The sequence below is a fragment of the Chiloscyllium punctatum genome, chromosome 52 (assembly GCF_047496795.1).
Source record: "Chiloscyllium punctatum isolate Juve2018m chromosome 52, sChiPun1.3, whole genome shotgun sequence".
In the NCBI taxonomy this organism is placed as follows: Eukaryota; Metazoa; Chordata; class Chondrichthyes; order Orectolobiformes; family Hemiscylliidae; genus Chiloscyllium; species Chiloscyllium punctatum.
The window spans coordinates 13,903,649-13,923,105 of NC_092790.1; the positions used below are offsets into that span (position 1 = coordinate 13,903,649).

At 46.6% G+C, this 19,457-nt stretch overlaps 1 protein-coding gene and 1 long non-coding RNA gene across 18 annotated transcripts in view; one reads left to right on the forward strand and one right to left on the reverse strand.

Annotated features, from left to right (window-relative positions):
• LOC140470801 (uncharacterized) overlaps positions 1–19,457 on the forward strand; it is a 678,281-nt gene that overhangs the window by 411,637 nt on the left and 247,187 nt on the right. The gene's annotated exons all lie outside the window — the stretch shown is intronic.
• Positions 11,380–19,457, reverse strand: part of LOC140470682 (histone H2B 1/2-like) — a 72,174-nt gene continuing 64,096 nt past the window's right edge. For 13 of the 16 annotated variants that reach the window (XR_011956615.1, XR_011956608.1, XR_011956614.1 and 10 more), the window contains 2 exons: positions 16,905–17,009; positions 11,380–11,923 (listed from right to left, as the gene is read on the reverse strand). The gene's annotated coding sequence lies outside the window, so the exon portion shown is untranslated. Of the gene's footprint in view, positions 11,924–15,019; positions 15,224–16,904; positions 17,010–19,457 lie in introns of all 16 variants that reach the window. The other 3 variants (XR_011956618.1, XR_011956617.1, XR_011956602.1) reach the window with 2 other exon arrangements.

Genomic DNA, 19,457 nt, shown 5'->3' on the forward strand with positions numbered 1-19,457 from the left:
GTGTTCCACAGGGATCAGTGTCGGAGCCACTGTTCGTATGATCAGCAAGTTTGCAGATGACATGAAGATTGGTGGAGTAGCAGAAAGCATGGGGACTATCAAAGAATACAGGAGAATATAGATAGACTAGAGAGTTGGGTGGCAAGGTGGCAGATGGAGTTCAATCCAGGCAAATGTGAGGTGATGCATTTTGGGAAATTTAATTCTAGAGCGAATTATACAGTAAATGGAAGAGCCTTGGAAAAGTTGATGAGCAGAGAGATTTGGGAGTTTAGGTTCATTGTACCCTGAAGGTTGCTGCACAGGTGGGTAGAGTGGCCAAGAAGGCATACGGTATGTTTGCCATCATTGGATGGGGTATTGAGTATAAGAGCTGGCAGGTCATGTTAAAAATCTACAAGACATTGGTTCGCCCACATTTAGAAAACTGTGTCCAGTTCTGGTCGCCACATTACCAAAAGGATGTGGACGCATTTGATAGGGGGCAGAGAAAGTTTACGAGGATGTTGCCTGAAATGGAAGGTGCTAGCTATGAAGGGAAGCTGAGTAGGTTAGGATCGTTTTCATTAGAAATTAGAAGATTGAGGGGGGAACCTGATTGAGGTCTACAAAATTATGAAGGGTATAGACAGGGAAGATTGAGATAAGTTTTTTCCCAGGGTGACGTGTTCAAGGTGAGAGATGAAAAGTTTAAGGTGGATAAACGCGACAATTACTCAACACAGAGGGTAGTAGGTGCCTAAAACACACTGCCAGCAGAGGCAGGCAGGTAGCTTCATTTAAGATGCCTCTGGACAGATGTCTGAGTAGGTGGGGAGCAGAGGGATACAGATGCTGAGGAATTGACTGACAGGTTTAGACAGTGGATTTGGATCAGCTCAGGCTTGAAGGGCCAAAGGGCCTGTTCCTGGGCTGTAAATTTTCTTGGTACTTTATTACATTTACCTTCCTAACCGCCAACTGAACCTGCCTGTTAACCTGAAGAGAATCCTGAACTCGGACTCCCAAGTCCCTCTGTGCTTCAGATTTCCGAAACCTTTCCCCATTTTAGGAAACAGTCTCTGTCTCTATTCTTCTAATCCCATTGTATACCCTCCCACACTGTCATCCATCTACCAACCGAACCTTAATAGGATCCTGAACTCGGACTCACCCCCGAGGACCTTGTTTGTGCTTCAGGTCTGGCAGCATCTGTCCAGAGACAGACAGAGAGAAAGCGGAGTCAACGATTCGAGTCCGGGGCAGCCGTCCTTCAGGAGAGTGGCCTTTGGTCTTGATGTGCCGTCGCACAGTTTCTTGTTCACTCCCACCTCTCTGTCTGTGTGTGTGTGTGTGTATTTGTCATTATTATTGAGTTTGGTGAGTCCCGGAGCCGGCCCTGTTGTTTCTCTCTCCTGAAAGGGTTGTCCCTTTAAAGAGTCTTTCCCCTGAAGCAGCTGCTAACGGTCACTTGGGGCACGAGGCGGCCGTTAACCGCCATCTCGCGCGGGGCCTGAGGGGGCGGGGCCTGAAGCTAAAATGGCGCCGGGGCCACGCGGGAAGGAAAAGCGCCGAGGGAGAGCGGACTGTGTCAACATGTCCCGTTCCCGAGGGTCAGGATGGTGGTTATTGGGGGGTGGAGGGGGACAGGAGAGATTCCCCCTCCCAGTGAGGTATCTTGTACAAACTGCGTGGTCTCTCTACACATCTATCTCTGTGTCTGTGTCTAACTGTACATGGTTTGCTTTAACTCTTTGGAGAAAGTGAGGACTGCAGATGCTGGAGATCAGAGCTTAAAAATGTGTTGCTAGAAAAGCGCAGCAGGTCCGGCAGCATCAAAGGAACAGGAGAATCAACGTTTCGGGCGTAAGCCCTTTTTCAGGAATGAGGAAAGTGTGTCCAGCAGGCTAAGATAAAAGGTAGGGAGGAGGGACTTGGGGGAGGGGCGTTGGGAATACGATAGGTGGAAGGAGGTCAAGGTGAGGGTGATAGGCCGGAGAGGGGTTGGGGTGGAGAGGTCAGGAAGAAGATTGCAGGTCAAGAAGACGGTGCTGAGTCTGAGGGTAGGGACTGAGATAAGGTGAGGGGGAGGGGAAATGAGAAAGCTGGAGAAATCTGAGTTCATCCCTTGTGGTTGGAGGGTTCCTAGGTGGAAGATGAGGCACTCTGCCTCCAGGCGTCGTGTTGCCATGGTCTGGTGATGGAGGAGGCCAAGGACCTGCATATCCTTGGTGGAGTGGGAGTGGGAGTTAAAGTGTTCAGCCACGCGGCGGTTGGGTTAGTTGGTCCGGGTGTCCCAGAGGTGTTCTCCAAAACGTTCCGCAAGTAGGCGGCCTGTCTCCTCAATATAGACGAGACCACATCGGGTGCAGCGGATGCAGTAAATGATGTGTGTGGAGGTGCAGGTGAATTTCTGATGAATATGGAAGGATCACTTGGGGCCTTGGAGGGAAGTGAGGGGGGAGGTGTGGTCGCTAGCTTTGCATTTCTTGTGATTGCAGGGGAAGGTGCTGGGAATGGAGGTTGGGTTGGGGGGGGGTGGCGAGCTGGCGAGGGAGTTGCGGAGGAGTGGTCTTTCCGGTACACTGATAGGGGTGGGGAGGGAAATATATCCTCGGTGGTGGGGTCCGTTTGGAGGTGGGGGAAATGACGAAGGATGATATGATGTATCTGGAGGTTGGTGTGTTGGTAGGTGAGGACCAGTGAGGTTCTGTTCTGGTGGTGATTGGAGGGGCGGGGTTCAAGGGCAGCGGAGCAGGAAGTGGAGGAGATGCGGTGGAGAGCATCGTTGACCACATCTGGGGGGAAATTGCAATCTTTGAAGAAGGAGGCAATCTGGCTTGTTCGGTATTGGAATTGGTCCTCTTGGGAGCAGATGCGACGAAGGCGAAGGAATTGGGAATATGGGATGGCGTTTTCACGGGGGGGGGGAAGGGTGGGAGGAGGTGTAATCTAGGTAGCTGCGGGAGTCAGTCGGTTTATAGTAAACGTCCATGTTGAATTGGTCATCCGAGATAGAAATGGAGAGGTCTAGGAAGGGGAGGGAGGAGTCTGAGACGGTCCAGGTAAATTTGAGGTCGGGGTGGCAGGTGGGAGCACGAGGTAGCGCCGATACAGTCATCGACGTAGCGGAGGAAAAGGTGGGGGGTGGTGCCAGTGTAGCTCCGGAAGATGGACTGTTCCAAATATCCAATGAAGAGGCAGGCAGAGCTGGGGCCCATGCGGGTGCCCATGGCTACTCCTTTGGTTTGGAGGAAGTGGGAGGATGGGAAAGACAAGTTGTTCAGGGTGAGGACCAGTTCAGTTAGTCGAAGGAGGGTGTCAGTGGAAGGGTACTGGTTGGTTCGGCGGGAAAGGAAGAAGCAGAGGGCTTTGAGTCCTTCGTGATGGGGGATGGAGGTGTATAGGGACTGGATGTCCATGGTGAAGATAAGGCGTTGGGGACCAGGGTAGCGAAAATCATGGAGGAGGTGGAGGGAGTGGGTGGTGTCCCAAACGTAGGTGGGGTGTTCTTGGACTAAGGGGGACAGGACCATATCAAAATGAGTTCGGTGGGGCAGGACCAGGCTGAGGCAATGGGTCGGCCGGGGCAGTCAGGTTTGCGGATTTTGGGCAGGAGGTAGAAACAGGTGGTGCAGGGTTGTGGGACTATGAGGTTGGAGGCGGTGGATGTGAGATCCCCTGAGGTGATGAGATTATGGATGGTCTGGGAGATGATGGTTTGGTGGTGGGAGGTGGGGTCATGGTCAAGGTGGCAGTAGGAGGAGGTGTCTGCGAGCTGGCGTTTAGCCTCAGCAATATAAAGATCGGTGCGCCAAACTACCACCGCGTCACCCTTGTCTGCCGGTTTGGTGAGGTTGGGGTTGGAGCTTTAACTCTTTGACTATTTCTGATTTATCTTGATGACTCTGTGATCTTGTGTTTCTCTCTGACTCTCTATCACTATGTTTCTTTATAACTCTATGTCCCGCTGTATATCTATGTCTCTCTGTTTCTCACTGCCTCTCTATGATTTTGCCGAAAGGTGGGAGGGAGGAGCGAAGGACTTCTGGGAAGGTTTTAAGTGGGAAGTGCAACCAACTCCAGCTCCTCGAAAACTGAGTTAGGCAGCTGGAACTGGATGAACTACGGATCATCCGGGAGGCTGAGGGGGAAATTAAGAGGATGTACAGGGAGGTGGTCACTCCCCAGACACAGTATAAGGACAGCTGGGTTACTGTCAGTGGGAGGAAAGGGAACTGATGGTCAGAGCAGGGGTCCCCTGTGGCCGTTCCCCTCAGCAATAAGTATACCATTTTGGATACTACTGGTGGGGATAGCCTACCAGGGGAAAACCATACTTGTCAGGTCTCTGGCACTGTGGCTCAGAAGGGAAGGGGAGAAAATAGAAAAGTGTGAGTGGTACGGGACTCAGTAGTTAGATGGATCGGCAGGAGATTTTGTGGTCAGGAGCAGGACTCCCGGAAGGTATGTTGCCTCCCCAGTGCCAGAGTCCAGGATGTCGCTGATCGGGTTTCTGAAGGAGGGTAAGCAACCAGAATACGTGGTACATATTGGCACCAATAATACAGCCAGGATCTGAAAAGTCAGATTGGAAGCTGAAGAGCAGGACGAGTAGGGTAGTGAGCTCAGGTTTGCTACCGATGCCACGAGATAGAGAGATGAGGAACAGTCAGCTAATGCAGCTTAACACGTATCTGCGAGGTTGGTGCAGGAGGGAGGGCCTCAGATACCTAAACCATTGGGATACCTTCTGGGGAAGGTGGGACATGTACATGAAGGACGGGTTGCACCTGAACTTGTTGGGACACAAATGTCCTGGGTGGCTTGTGTGATTCAGGAGGTTTTAAACTAGTTTGGCAGGGGGGTGGGAATCAGAGCCACATGTCTGAGAGGGGGTCAGTTGCAGACCGAGCAGTGACAGGATGTATTGAATCTATCCGGAAAGTTTCTGACACATTGAAACAAAGAGATCAGTTAAAGTGTGTCTGCTTTAATGCAAGGAGTGTCTGAAATAAGAGTGATGAACTTAGAACATGGATCAGTACTTGGGGCTACGATATTGTGGTCATAATGGAGACGTGGGTTCCACAGGGCCAGGAATGGTTGCTTGATGTTCCAAAGCTTAGAACGTTTAAAAGAAAAGGGAGGGTGAATAAAGAGGAGGGGTGAAGTATTGCTAATCAGAGAGTGCATCACAGCTACAGAAGTGAAGGATGTTGAGGAAGGTTTGTCTACTGAGTCAGTATGAGTGGGTGGAAGTTTGGAACAGCAAGGGAACAGCCACCGCATTGGGAGTTTTCTACAGACCACCTACTTGCAGTGGAGAGATTGAAGATCTCATAGGCGGGCAGATTCTGGAACAATGCAAAAGTAGCAGAGTTGTTGTTATGGGTGATTTCAACTTTCCCAATATCGACTGGAACCTCCTATGTGCAGATACTTTGGATGGAGCCATTTTTATCAGGGGTGTTCAGGAGGCGTTCCTTACTCAGTATATGGACAGCACAACGAGGGGCGAGGCCATTTTGGATTTGTGCTCGGCAATGAGCCAGGATAGGTGTCAAATCTCGCGGTGGGAGAGCACTTTGGTGAAAGTGATAACAACTGCCTCATGTTTGGCAAAGCCTTGGAGTGGAAAAGGAGCAGTTTCCGAGGGAAGATATTTTATTGGGGAAAAGGAAATTATGACACTATCAGACAGGAGTTGGGCAGTACAGACTGAGAGCAATTGTTCCACAGAAAGGGCACAGCAGACATGTGGATACTATTGAAGGAGCAGTTGTTGCGAGTGATGCACGATTTGTTCCTCTGAGACAGGTAAGAAGGGGTATGATTAAGGAACCTTGGATGATGAGAACAGAGGAACTTCTTGTCAAAAGGAAGAAGGCAGCTTATGTAAGGTGGAGGAAGCAAGAATTTAGCACAGCTTTAGAGGATTACAGGCTTGCTAGAAAAGAGCTCAGAAATGGACTGAGGAGAGGCAGGAGGGGGCACGAAAAAGGTTTGGCAAGAAGGATTAGGGAGAACCCAAAGGCATTTTACTCATACGTGATGAATAAGAGAATGATCAGGGAGAAGGTAGGGCCGATCAGGGATAGCGGTGGGAACTTGTGCATGGAATCTGAGCAGATAGGGGAAGCTCCAAATGAGTTTTTTTCCACAGTTTTCACCAAGAAAAGGGAACTTGTTGTAAATGAAAACTTAGAGGAGCTGGGACACAGTCTTGACCAGATCAAGATTGATGAAGTTGATGTGCCGGAAACTTTGGAAAACATTAAGATTGATAAGTCCCCAGGGCCAGAGCAGATTTACCCTAGGCCTCTCTGGGAAGCGAGAAAGGGGGTTGCTAAGCTGCTGGTGAGGATATTTGCCTCCTCACTCTCCACAGGAGTCGAACCGGAGGATTGGAAGGAGGCAAATGTTGTTCCTCTTTTCAAGAAGGGTCATAGGGAAATTGCTGGCAATTACAGACCAGTCAGTCTTACGTCTGTGGTCAGCAAAGTTGTGGAAAGAATTCTGAGGGACAGGATTTATGACTATTTGGCAAAGCATAGTGTGATTAAAGGCAGTCAGTATGGCTTTGTGAGGGGCAGGTCATGCCTCAAATCTTATTGAGTTCTTTGAGGAGGTGTCAAGACAGGTCGATGATGGTCGAGCAGTGGATGTAGTGTATATGGACTTCAGCAAGGCACTTGATAGGGTTCCCCATGGTAGGCTCATTCATAAAGTCAGGAAGTATAGGATACAGCGAGATTTGGCTATCTGGATTCAGAATTGGCTGGCTGACAGAAGGCAGAGAGTGATTGTGGATGGAAAGTAATCTGCCTGGAGGTCAGTGCTGAGTGGGGTCCCGCAGGGCTCGGTTCTCGGGCCTCTGCTCTTTGTAGGTTTTAGAAGTGACTTAGATGAGCAGGTTAAGGGGTGGGTTAGTAAATTTACAGATGACACAAAAGTTGGAGGTGTCGTGGATGGTATAGAGGGCTACTGCAGGGTGCAGCACGACATAGACAGAAATGCAGAGCTGGGCTGAGAAATGGCAGATGGAGTTCAACCTCGATAAGTGCAAAGTGATGCATTTTGGAAGGTTGTACTTGTATGCTGAATATAGGATTAAAGACTGATTCTTGGCAGTGTGGGAATAGAGGGATCTGGGTGTGCAAGTACATTGATCTCTCAAACTTGCCACCCAGGTGAATAGAGTTGTTAAGAAAGCATATGATGTTTTTGGCTTTCATTCACAGGGGGATCGGGTTTAAGAGCTGCGAGGTTTTGCTGCAGCCCTAAAAGTCCTTGGTGAGACCATACTTGGAATATTGCGTTCACTTCTGGTTGCCCTACGATAGGAAAGATACAGAGGCTTTGGAGAGGGTGCAAAGAAAATTTACCAGGATGCTGCCTGGACTGGAGGGCTTGTCTTGTGAAGAAAGGTTGAATAAGCTTGGACTTTTCTCTCTGGAGAGAAGGAGGAAGAGAGGAGATCTGTTTGAGGTGCACAAAATAATGAATGGAATAGATAGTCAATAGCCAGAGACATATACCCAGGGCAGGATTGACTGGTACGAGAAGTCATAGTTTGAAGATATTAGGAGGAAGGTATAAGGAAGACGTCAGAGGTAGGATCTTTAAGCAGAGAGTTGTGAATGCATGGAATGCGTTGCCAGCTGTGTAGTGGAAGCAGAATCATTAGGAACATTTAAGCGACTGCTAGACATGCACATGGATAGCAGTAAGTTGAGGGCTGCGTAGGTTAAGTTACTATATTTTGCATTAGAATTAAACCTCAGCACAACATCGTGGGCCAATGGGCCTGTTCTGTGCTGTGCTTGGATATGGTTTATGACCCTGTAACTCTCTCTGACTGTATGGTGACAGTACTGTTTGTTGCTGAGAACAACTCCTGCCTTAGAAAAGTGCTGAACAGTTTGGTTTAATCACAGACATCCCTGAGTCAGTCCAAGAGCTGAGTGCCCACCTGGAAATGCAGTAGTGGAGGGAGACAGCACCCTTTTAAATCGCTTGGCTTGACCCCAATTCAATATATTTTCTACAAGGATGGTGAGGAGGTTTACTGGGAATATTCCAACCACAGCAGAACCGTACACACAATCCTCAACATCAGCAAACACCAAAAGGACAATTATCACTGTATTGTTTCTAACCAGCATGCAGAGTCTCTTCTGAACAGCAAATTCCTCGCTGTTTCAGTGATCAGTAAGTTTGTAATCCACATTTTCTGAGCAGTGTGATAGCACTGGGGAAGTGTGCAGAGGCAGATTTATCAGGATGTTGCCTTGGGGGCTGGACAGTTTCACTGTTGGAGAGTGATTGGACAGACTGGTTGTTTTCCTGAGAGCAGAGGAGATTGAGTGTGGTGACATGATTGAGATGTATAAAATAATGGGTGTAGATAGGGTAGACAGGAAGAAACTTTTCCCTCTTGATGGAATGATCAATGACTGGGAGAGGGGCATAGATTGAAGATAAGCGGTAGGAGTTTCGAGGGGGATGTGAGGGAAAACATTTTCACCCAGAGGGTAGTGGCGAATCTTGAACTCACTGCCTGTAAGGGTGAGAGAGGCAGCAATCCTCATCACATTGAAGAAAGATTTAGATGTGCATGTGTGATGCCAGGCTAGAGTCAGATTAAGTGGTCCTTGACGTTTCACTTGTATTTTCCTGCAGAAATAAGGGCTTGGTTAAGGTGAATAGCCAAGGTCTTTTCCGCAGAGTGGGGGAGTCCAAAACTAGAGGGCATTGATTTAAGGTGAGAGGGGAAAGATTTAAAAGCGACCAGAGGGGTAACTTTTTCACACAGATGGAGGTGTATATTTGGAATGAGCTGCCAGAGGAAGTGGTGGGAGTGGATACAATACCAACATCTAAAAGGGATTTGGAAAGTTACATGGATCGGAAAAGTTTGGACGGATGTGAGCCAAATGCAATCAAATGGGGCTAGTTTCGTTTGTGAGATCTAGTCAGCATGGACGCGTTGGGCCGATGGGTCTACTTCCGTACTGTATGACCCTATGACTTGGACAGTTATATTAGAGAGTAAAATTGGTTGCTTTTGATTGGCATGGATTCAGTCAGCTGAAGATCCTGTTTCTGTGCTGTAGACCTCTGACTCTACAATTCCTTGTTAAGCAATCCACCAGAGAAAGGTAGAAACTTAGACAATACGAGCTGGGGGAGGCTGATGGTAACACTAAAGATGTTCATTGAAGCGTGGGATTAGGGACACTGATGGTAAACCCCAGGATGTTGACAGTAGGGGAGGGGTGAGGACAGTGATGGTACCCCCAGGATGTTGATAGTGGGGATGGGGACAGTGATGGTAACTGTTGAAGAAAACTGTTGAAGACTCAGACCTTGAGAACTGATTAGTTTATTACAGGATATATCATGGGTATTTCACCATCCTAACTGTGGCTCGGTGCTATTCAGATATACATCAGGATACTACAGGATTATATAGAGAAAGCAGGTAGGGGCTGATTGTTGATTACACAGTTTGGTACTAAATTAGAGGTTAGTCATTAGGGTCAAAACTAAGTACTCTAACTCTGAAGGTGGATGAGGGAGATCCAGTAGATGTAGTGTACCTGGACTTTCAGAAAGCTTTTGATAAAGTCCCACATAAGAGGTTAGTGAGCAAAATTAGGGTGCATATGGTATCGGGGGCAAAGTACTAACTTGGATTGAAAGTTGGTTGGCTGACAGAAAACAAAGAGTAGTGATAAGTGGCTCCATTTCGGAATGGCAGGCAGTGACCAGTGGGGTACCGCAGTGATCAGTGCTGGGCTCGCAGCTGTTTACAATATATATTAATGATATAGAAGATGGTATTACTAATAACATTAGCAAATTTACTGATGATACTAAGGTGGGTGGCAGGCTGAAATGTGAGGAGGATGTTAGGAGATTGCAGGGTGACAGGTTAAGTGTGTGGTCAGATGCATGGCAGATGCAATTTAATGTGGATAAATATATGGTTATCCACTTTGGTGGCAAGAACAGGAAGGCAGATTACTACCTAAATGGAATCAGTTGATGTAAAGGGGCAGTACAAAGAGATCTGGGTGTCCTTGTGCACCAGTCAATGAAGGTAAGCATGCAGGTACAGCAGGAAGTGAAGAAGGCTAATATTACGCTGGCCTTCATAACAAGAGGGATTGAGTATAGAAGCAAAGAGGTTCTTCTGCAGCTGTACAGGGCCCTCTGAGACCACACCTGGAGTATTGTGTGCAGTTCTAGTCTCCAAATTTGAGGAAAGACATTCTTGCTATTGAGGGAGTGCAGCGTAGGTTCACGAGGTCAATTCCTGGAATGGCGGCACTACCTTACGTTGGAGTGACTGGGCTTATATCCCCTTGAGTTTAGAAGACTGAGAGGGGATCTGATTGAGACATATAAGATTATTAAAGGATTGGACACTCTGGAGGCAGGAAACATGTTTTCGCTGATGGGTGAGTGCCGAACCAGAGGACACAGCTTAAAAATACGGGGTAGACCATTTAGGACAGAGATGAGGGAAACTTCTTCACTCAGAGAGTGGTGGCTTTGTGGAATGCGCTGCCCCAGAGGGCAGTGGAGGCCCAGTCTCTGGATTCATTTAAGAAAGAGTTGGATAGAGCTCTCAAGGATAGTGGAATCAAGGGTTATGGTGATGAGGCAGGAACAGGATACTGATTAAGGATGATCAGCCATGATCATATTGAATGGTGGTGCAGACTCGATGGGCAGAATGGCCTACTCCTGCACCTATTGTCTATTATGCATTCCACAAGTATTTACACAGATTGCTAACACTAAGCAGAGATGTCCCTAATTAGCTGAATGACCGTGAAGTGGCAATAACTCATAAAGGAAGTGGGACTAATTGAAAAGTCTCTGTCCACTTGACTCATTCTACAGCCTGCCCTGAACATTCATCAAAGTGGTAAAAACTCTAACTTGACACCTTAGGTAACGTGAAAGGTAGGCCTTATCTTCCTAAGAATAAGGAATGCTTAGCCAGCAAAGTTCTGGGGACACAAAATGGTTTCTCAGCCGGATTTGGAAAATGGCTTCCAGGCAAATCATGTCAACTTTCCCAACAGTAACCCTCATGATGTTGAGAGTGGGAAGAGGGTGGGGGCAGTGATGGTAACCTTCAGGATGTTGATAGTGGAGTGGAGGTGGGGACAGTGATGGTAACCCTGAGGATGTTGATCATGGGAAGGGGGTGGGGACAGTGACAGTAACCCCCAGGATGTTGATAGTGCAGCGGGGTAGGGACAGCGATGGTAACACCATTGAACATCGAGAGGCCATGGTTGGATGATGTCCCATTTGGCCATCCATAGTTAACACAAATCTTTCAAAGTGTAGATTTTACAACATAAAGGGACTTTGCGATGATGTGAAATCTCACTTGTTTTATTTCTCCTTTCCATCAATTATTATCCTGTCATTGAAGGTAACATTGTGACAAAAGAGACAATTTCAGCGTCCGATCGGTTATTTCCTCTTTGTCTTGTTTTGTTCCAGTTCCTGTTGCTAGGGTTTCCCTCACCCCCAGAGCCAATAACACAGAGTTTCTGATTGGGAGTTGTCTCATTCCAGAGTGTGTTCTGAGCCGAGGTACTGGACCCTACTTTCAATGGTACTTTCAACAGAAAGCCTTAAACAATGCTAGTGGGAATTACAACTCTAGCTCAGACAGGACAGAATGCCATGGAATCCTTCCAGTCCCAATACCAAGGCCGGTACCAGTGTCTCGTGATCAACAGGGGTCCCAGTGAAATAATATTTAATGTGACCAGTAATTCCATCTGCCTCACGGTGCTAGGTAATCCATTCTTCATCCAAGATCCGTGCTCGTTCTTCACTGGGGTGCAGCTGAAGACTTGACATGAACACCCAGAAAATTGCCTCAGACACTCAGCAGGTCTGGCAGCATCTGTGGAGAGAGACAGAATTAATGTCGCAAGTTATAAACACAGAAAGTGCTGGAAAACCTCAGCAGGTCGGGCAGCAGCTGTATGTGAGAGAGAGAGAGAGACCCTGCCACAATTGGACAGGGTGAGACCACACATTGGAGACCTGTGTGCAGTTTGGCGTTTTCTTATCTGAGGAAGGACATTGTGCCTATGGAGGGAGTACATCAAAGGTTACCCAGAGAGATTCCTGGGATAGCAGGATTGACGGGTGGAGAGAGACTGGATCGGTTAGGACGATATTCACTGGAGTTGAGAAGAATTAAGGGGGAATCTCATAGAAATCTATTAAATTTGAACAAGGCCAAGACCGAGTAAACACGGGGAGCGTGTTCCCAGTGCCAGGCGGAGAGTCCGGAACCAGGGAGTCACTGTCTAAAGGAGACGTGACAAGACTGAGATGGGGAAAAATGTCTTTACCCAGAGAGTGGGGAGCCTATGGAATTCTCTGGCACAAAAAGTAGTCAGGGCTAGAATACTGAATGTTGTTCAGGAAGAAGTTGGATAGAGTTCTTTGGGGCGAAAGGGAGAGCACAGGGAAGCACAGGACGAAGTTGGGTGATCAGTCATGATCCCATTGAATGGGTGGAGCAGGCTGGAGGGGCCGAATGGCCAACTCCTGATGATATTTTCAATGTTTCTCTGTGAATGGCCTAGTTGCCGCTGACAGGTGGATGACACAGGGAAGTTTTGCCTCGATATATCTCATCAGTGAAAATGAGGGACAATAATTTCCAGTCAACGATTTAGAGAGGGTGGATGCAGAGTGATCTTTTGAGTTTAGCATCGAATAGTCAGACTTGGATTGGTGGGATGTTGTTATTGAGAGAGGCTGCACAGAAACAGTGATGTCATTGCAATGGTGAGAGTTTGGAATGACATTCACAGACACAAGGGTTTCCCTCCAAATGGACGGGTGTTGGCAGGGGGTCAGGGGAACAGGGAACAGGAAACACTGGAGTTGATGTTTGCTGAAGGAATGTTGTTTTTGACAAGAAATCCCTCTCTGAATCCAGCACAGGAACACAGCGCTGAGATGACAGTACTGATTGTCCCAATGTTTCTGATCCTTTCTCTCATCACATTGCTTCCAATTAAACTCCAGAACAGAAAACAAGGTAGGTGAGACACTCCGACAGGTAACACTGGTGATCCTGCTCCACTTGGGTTTCAAACTAATGTTGCTCACATAGAGCGTATGAGGGTGTATTTATGAGAGAGTATAAGTGGGAGGGTGTTTGGGTGACAGTATGAAGGTGTGCATGTGTGTGTGAGAGAGAGACACACACACACATTCTCATTGACACTCACACATACTTTTACATGCACGCACATACTCACTCACTTCTGCAGTGCACCTTGTCAGCAACACTTGAGAAGCCGAACACCATCCAGGGACAACACAGCCCCTGCTTGATTGGCACCACACCATCCACTCTCTCCACCACCCGTGCTCAGTAGCAGCAGTGTGTACCACCTGAGATTCACTGCAGACATTCACCAAAGGTTCTCAGGTAGCACCTTCCAAACCCACTACCACTTCCACCTCGAAGGGCAAGGACAGCAGATACATGAGAATACCACCTCCTGCAAGTTTCCCCCTCAGCCACTCACCATCCCAACTTGGAAATATATTAGCTGTTCATTTAGTGTTGCTGGGTCAACATCCTGGAATTCCCTCTCTAATGGTATTGTGGGTCCACCTACAGCACAGGGACTGCAGTGGTTCAAGAAGGCAGCTCACTACCTCCTTCTCAAGGGGCCGAGGGATGGATAATAAAATCACGGCCCAGCCAGTGATTTTCACCATCCACAAGTTAATTTAAAAACAAATAATAAAACACAGTGTGGGAACATGCTTTGTGAGGATGTGGGCAGGCTGAACAAGTGGCAGACGAAATTACTTGGGGAGATGAACAATGTAATGTGTTGTGTTCAGAGGAATGGTCAGCCCAGATATAAACTAAAGATTAAAATTGGAATAATTGTTGCTTGCGCATCAGTCAAAGAATCCAGATTCATTTGCTAGCAGGTGAAGCTGAGTATTTACAGTAAAACTTTCCCATATTCTTTCTCTCTTCTTTTCTCCAGCTGATTCTTCCAACAGTTCCTGGTGACACAGGTAAATAATTGAGGTGGTTAGCAACTTTGAACAGTATTCAAACACTGTCCGAGTGGTCTAAAAATCACTCTGGGGTGCAAACCCAGCAATTTTACATTTGTTAGACAAATTGGAGCAAATGGACCCATTGTGTCTGACTCGTTTGCAAATCTAAAGCACAACAGTTCAAATCGAGGACACAATCTCAATTTCCGTTAGACACTGAACTGAACGTTGGTCAGTCCCAGTAGTGGTGAGGGTATCCATTGTAGTCGGAAGAAGAATTGAAAAAGGCAATTTGTCACCCGAATGGGAGAAAAAGTTCAAATTGTTTTGGTGCGAAGGGATGAGGATGTTCTTGTGCATGAATCTCAAAGTAGTGTACAGCTAGAGCGGGTCATAAAGGAGAGCATTTATTGCGAAAGGAATGGAGTATGAAACTAGGGAAGTGTTACTGCAACTGGACAATGTGGGTTTCCACATCCGGACTACTGCAGTTAGTTCTGGTCCCCTTACTTGAGGAGGGATGTAGTTGAATTGGGGGGACTTCAGAGGAGATTCACTGAATTGATTGACAAGATGAAAGGTTCGTCTTATGAGAACAGACTGGTACAATATTGATCTCTTTACTTGAGGACAGAGGTAGGTCAGAAGTAGTTCACTCGATCATTTCCAGAGATGGAGGGTTTGTCTTAGATGAGAGATTGAACAGTTCCTCTGGAGTTTGGAAGAGAGGAGATCTAACTGAGGGTTTTAAGATGTTAAAGGGAATATTGGCAAAGGAGATGGAGAGAGGATGTTTGCTCATGCGTGAGAATCTAGAATGAGAGGTTATCATTTCAGGATGTGGGACTGGGCAGATTGAAAACAGAGATGAGGAGGAATGAATTCTCTCAAATGAGGAGGGTATCGTACTTCAATGGGAACACCCCACTCCATTTCCTACCACCCAACTCACCGCATCAATTGGAGGAGGAGACAGACAGATTGATCATCAGTGATGGGTCAAAGGGAGTGTTTCCAGGAAAGTGGAGTTGAGGCTGAGATGGGATCAGCTGCGATCGTATGGAATAGTGGAGCAGGTTCCTGATGGGCCAAATGGACTTAACCTGATCCGAGCCTGCATGTTCTTGTTTGTTAGTAGCAAGGAAATGAATCAAATCTACTAGGAGGGAGAAAACGAAATTTGACTTAACAAAATAGGTTTTAATAGGTGAACATTCAAATAGAGACAACAATGATTCAACATAAGTTTGGTGAAAGAAATAGAAAGACAATACAAAGTAGGGGGGTAAAATTCTAAAGGGGGTGCAGGAACAGAGGGAGCTGGGGTTATATGTTCACAGATCAGTGAAGGTGGCATAATGGGGAGAGCAGTTAATATAACACAAAGCATCCTCTGCTTTATTAGAAGGGGTTTAAGAATCAAAGAACAGGAGGTGATGTTGAACTTGTACAAGATACTGGTGGACCTCAGCTGGAGTGTCAGTGAGAGACAGAGTGATAACTGGTAGGTGGTAGTTTAACCTGAGTGTTACCATGTGTCTCACAAGGGGAGGAGTGGAGAAGGACTGTCCTTCATGGTGACCTCAGGCAGTGAGAGATTCAAACCCACGCTGTTGATGTTACTCCACATTGCAAACCAGCCATCCAGCCAATTGAGCTAACCCAACACCCAAAACAAAATAGACATCAGAAAAGAAATTAATTCCAATGACAGCACAAACATTGAATGGGGACGATTAGATCATATTGGAGATAAGCCTTTGATCTGATGGGTAACAGTAGTTGAATTTAGAAAAAACGTTTGATAAAGGGAGTTGGTCTTCTATTACCCAGGCTGGTTCTGTTCTGTTCTGGACACCTTATTTAAGGAAGGCTGTTCAGACGCTGCAGACAGTGTAAAGGAGATTTATGAGAATGATACCAACGATGAGGGATTTCAGATAGAGGGAAAGGTTCAGGAGATTGAGCTTATTCTCTTTTTCAAGCAGAGAAGATGAAATGTTGACCTTATTGAGATGTTGAAAGTTATCGACAATTCTGACAGGGGAATGAAAGTAGTTGTTTCTCACTCATTGGTCAATTAGTAATTGGCTGGTCAGAATTTCAAGATTCAGTGAGAGAGTGAGATGAGGAGAAACTTATTTGGATTGTTGGGTTTGGAATGTGCTGCTTTAGGGTGTGGTGGAGGCAGATTTCATAGGAGGCTCGAAAAGAGAGCTGGATAGAAATTTGAAAGGGATGATGGTAGAGGGCTACGGAGATAGGGCTGGAGAGTGGGACGAGCTGGATGGCCCCTTCAGGAGCTGGTACAGACATGAATGGCCTCCAACTGTGCAGTAACATTTTGTGATTCTGTGAATGTAGAAGTTCTGACCACATTTTGGTCAATTCCAAGAGGTCATTCCTTGGGACCATGGCTCAGTGACCTTGTTGCCAGAGCTTTTCATACGTGAACAGCAGCAAATTGTCGTGAGCGGGATTGGAACTTCGTTCGGTAATGGTCTGGACATATTTCACTTCAAGGGAGGCGATGGGAAATCGAGTCAATTCGATTGAATGGTGAGTATGAATCTGTGAGCTGTTGATCTTACACCGTCACATATTGGAATCTGTCTGATTGGGAAGATCCGCAAAAACAAATCTCTTCCTGGATACATGGGAGGGAAGTTTGGGTTGTTTCCTTTACAATAGAGAAGGTTGATGGGGGAGGCGGACATGACAGGTGTGTAAGATTGGTAGTGTTTAGGGCAAAAAACCCTAGGGTTTCAGGTACACAATTCTTTGCATTTTGTGTCACAGGTAAACAGGGTGTTTGAGAAGGTGTTTAGATCACTTGCCTCCATTGTTCACACAATTGAGTATCGGAGTTCGGACACCCTGTTGTGGTTGTACAGGACACTCGTGAAGCGTGTTCTGGTGTATTGTGTCCAGTTCTGGTTGCCCTGTTGGAAGAAGGACATTATTAAGTTGGAGAGGATTCAGAAAAGGTATACCAGAATGTTGTTGGGAATGGAGCATCTGAGTTATAAGGACTGGGACTATTTTCACTGGAGGGTAGAAGTTTGAGGGATATAGAAGTTTATGAAATCATGATAGTCATCAATGAGGTGAATGGCAGGTGTCTTTTCCCGAGGGTGGGGGAACTTCAAAACCAAGTGACACATTTTTCAGGTGAGAGGAGAAACATTTTTAAAAATGACATGGGGGCAACATTTTATTGACGGAGAGTGGTTCATGTGTGGATTGAACTTTTAGAGGAAGTGGCAGGTATGAGGTCAGTTACAGTGTTTAAAAGACATTTAAGTAAGTCCAAGAATAGGAAGGGTTTGGAGGGATATGGGCCAAGTGCAAACAAGTGGGACTAGTTTAGTTTGAGATTATGGATGGCATGGACTAGTTGGACTGAAGGGTCTGTTTCCTTGCTGTGTGATTCTGACTCTGTTATGAGGGACATGGATAGGTGGACAGGAAGCAGCTGTTTCCCTTAGTCGAACGATCAGTAACAAGGGGGCATCATTTTCAAGTGAAGGGCAAGAGGCTTAAGGAGGGATTTGAGGATTGTTTCCCCCAGAAGATGGGGGGATCTGGAATGTGTGAAAATAAAACACTTGGACTTGCAGTTTCTATTTGAAATCACTAATTGCTCTGGTGTGTGAAAGTGCCACTTTGTAACTGCAGGGGGTTCCAAGATTTATTAATGTGGAATATTCATATAAAGGAGTAGGAGGAGGCCATTCAGCCCCTTGACCCGGTTCCACCATTTAATGAGGAGGAGTTTCTTCAGCCAGACAGTGGGAAATCTGTGGAAAACATTACTGCAGACGGCTGTCATTATGTCTTTAAGACAGAGGTTCTTGATCAGTAGAGAGAAGGCAAGAGAATGAGGTTAAGAAACATATCAGCCATGATGGAATGGTGGAGCAGACTTGATGGGCTGAATGGTTGCTATATCATATGGTGTTGGTTACTAAGTGACGAAGCGACTGTGATGCATCACACAGTTTAGTCCCTAAGATTCAGAGCTTTCTGAGCATGTGCTATGAGTCACCCACACTAAAATGTGTTCAGGCAGCTGGACGACCAATACAAGATATGGGCTAGAAGCCTTCAGAAGCCTTCAAAACCCTTCAAATCTCAGCTCCAATTTCCTGCCCTCGCTCCCTTTCACCCCTCACTGATCAATAATCTGTCGCTCCCCTTCTTCAATATATTCAGTGTCCCCATATGCCCCCACACACTGAGGGGTGAATTTCCAGAGATTCCCACCTTGTCTCCCTTGGAGAGAAGCCTTTCCTCACCATCTCTGTTTTCAATCTGTCCCACCCCATTCTCCTGAAACAATGATCCTCTCATTCTAAACTGTCCCACTTAAGGAAACATACTCTGTCTGTCTCCTTTGTCAATCTCACCCACTTTAGCGTCCTATATCCCTCAGTTGCCTCTCCCCTCATTCCTCTAAACTCCAAAGAGTATTGGCCTAAACTGCTCAATCTCTTATTTAACAACAAACTCCTTATCTCTGAACATGAAATGTACAAAATCATGTTACAGTTAGATGGTATCTTGGATGTGGAATACACCTCTCAAAGGGAGTTAGTCATAGTTTCCAAGAGGTCTACAGCCCAGAAAAAGACCCATTGGACCACCAAATCTGTGCTGGTCAGAAAAACCACCTCACTGTTCCCTAATCCTACTTCCCCAGTACTTGGCCCCATAACTTTGGGGTCACGAGTGCACATCTAAATCCTCCTGCAACGTGATGACAGTTTCTGCCTCTCCCTCACTTCCAGGCAGTGAGTTCCAGATTCCCCACCACCCTCTTCTTGAATAAGATTTTCTTTTCATCCCCTCAAAACCTCCTGACCCTTACCTTCAATCTGTGCCCCTCGCCCTACCTTCGTCAAGGGGGGAACGTTTCTTCCTGCCTACCCTATTTTCACCCCTCATCTTTTTATACGTCCCTCTCTTTCAATCCACTCTGCTGTAAGGACAATAACCCCAGTCTGTCCAATCTCTCTCCGTCACTGAAACTCTCCAGCCCCCAAGGCAATATGTGATAAATCTCCCTGTGCATACTCTCCCAGTTCATTTAGATATGTACTGTTGGTAAACTGTCTTTTATTTACAGCTTACTGAAATCCTGCATCAGGAAGGAAACACATAAGCTATTTTGCAGTGGAAAAAAAGGCAGTTAATTTTTAATCAGCAAAGTTATGTTTTTAGCAGGTGATTAATGTAAAGTCACCATTGTCTCATTAGAGAGAGGGAGAAAGGGGTGTGGGGGGAGAAAGAGAAAAAGCAACAACTGTTTTATGGTTTAACCTGAGGGTCACCACATCTAAGGCACTGGGAATGATTATTCACAGCAACCTCAACCAGAGCAGCAATTG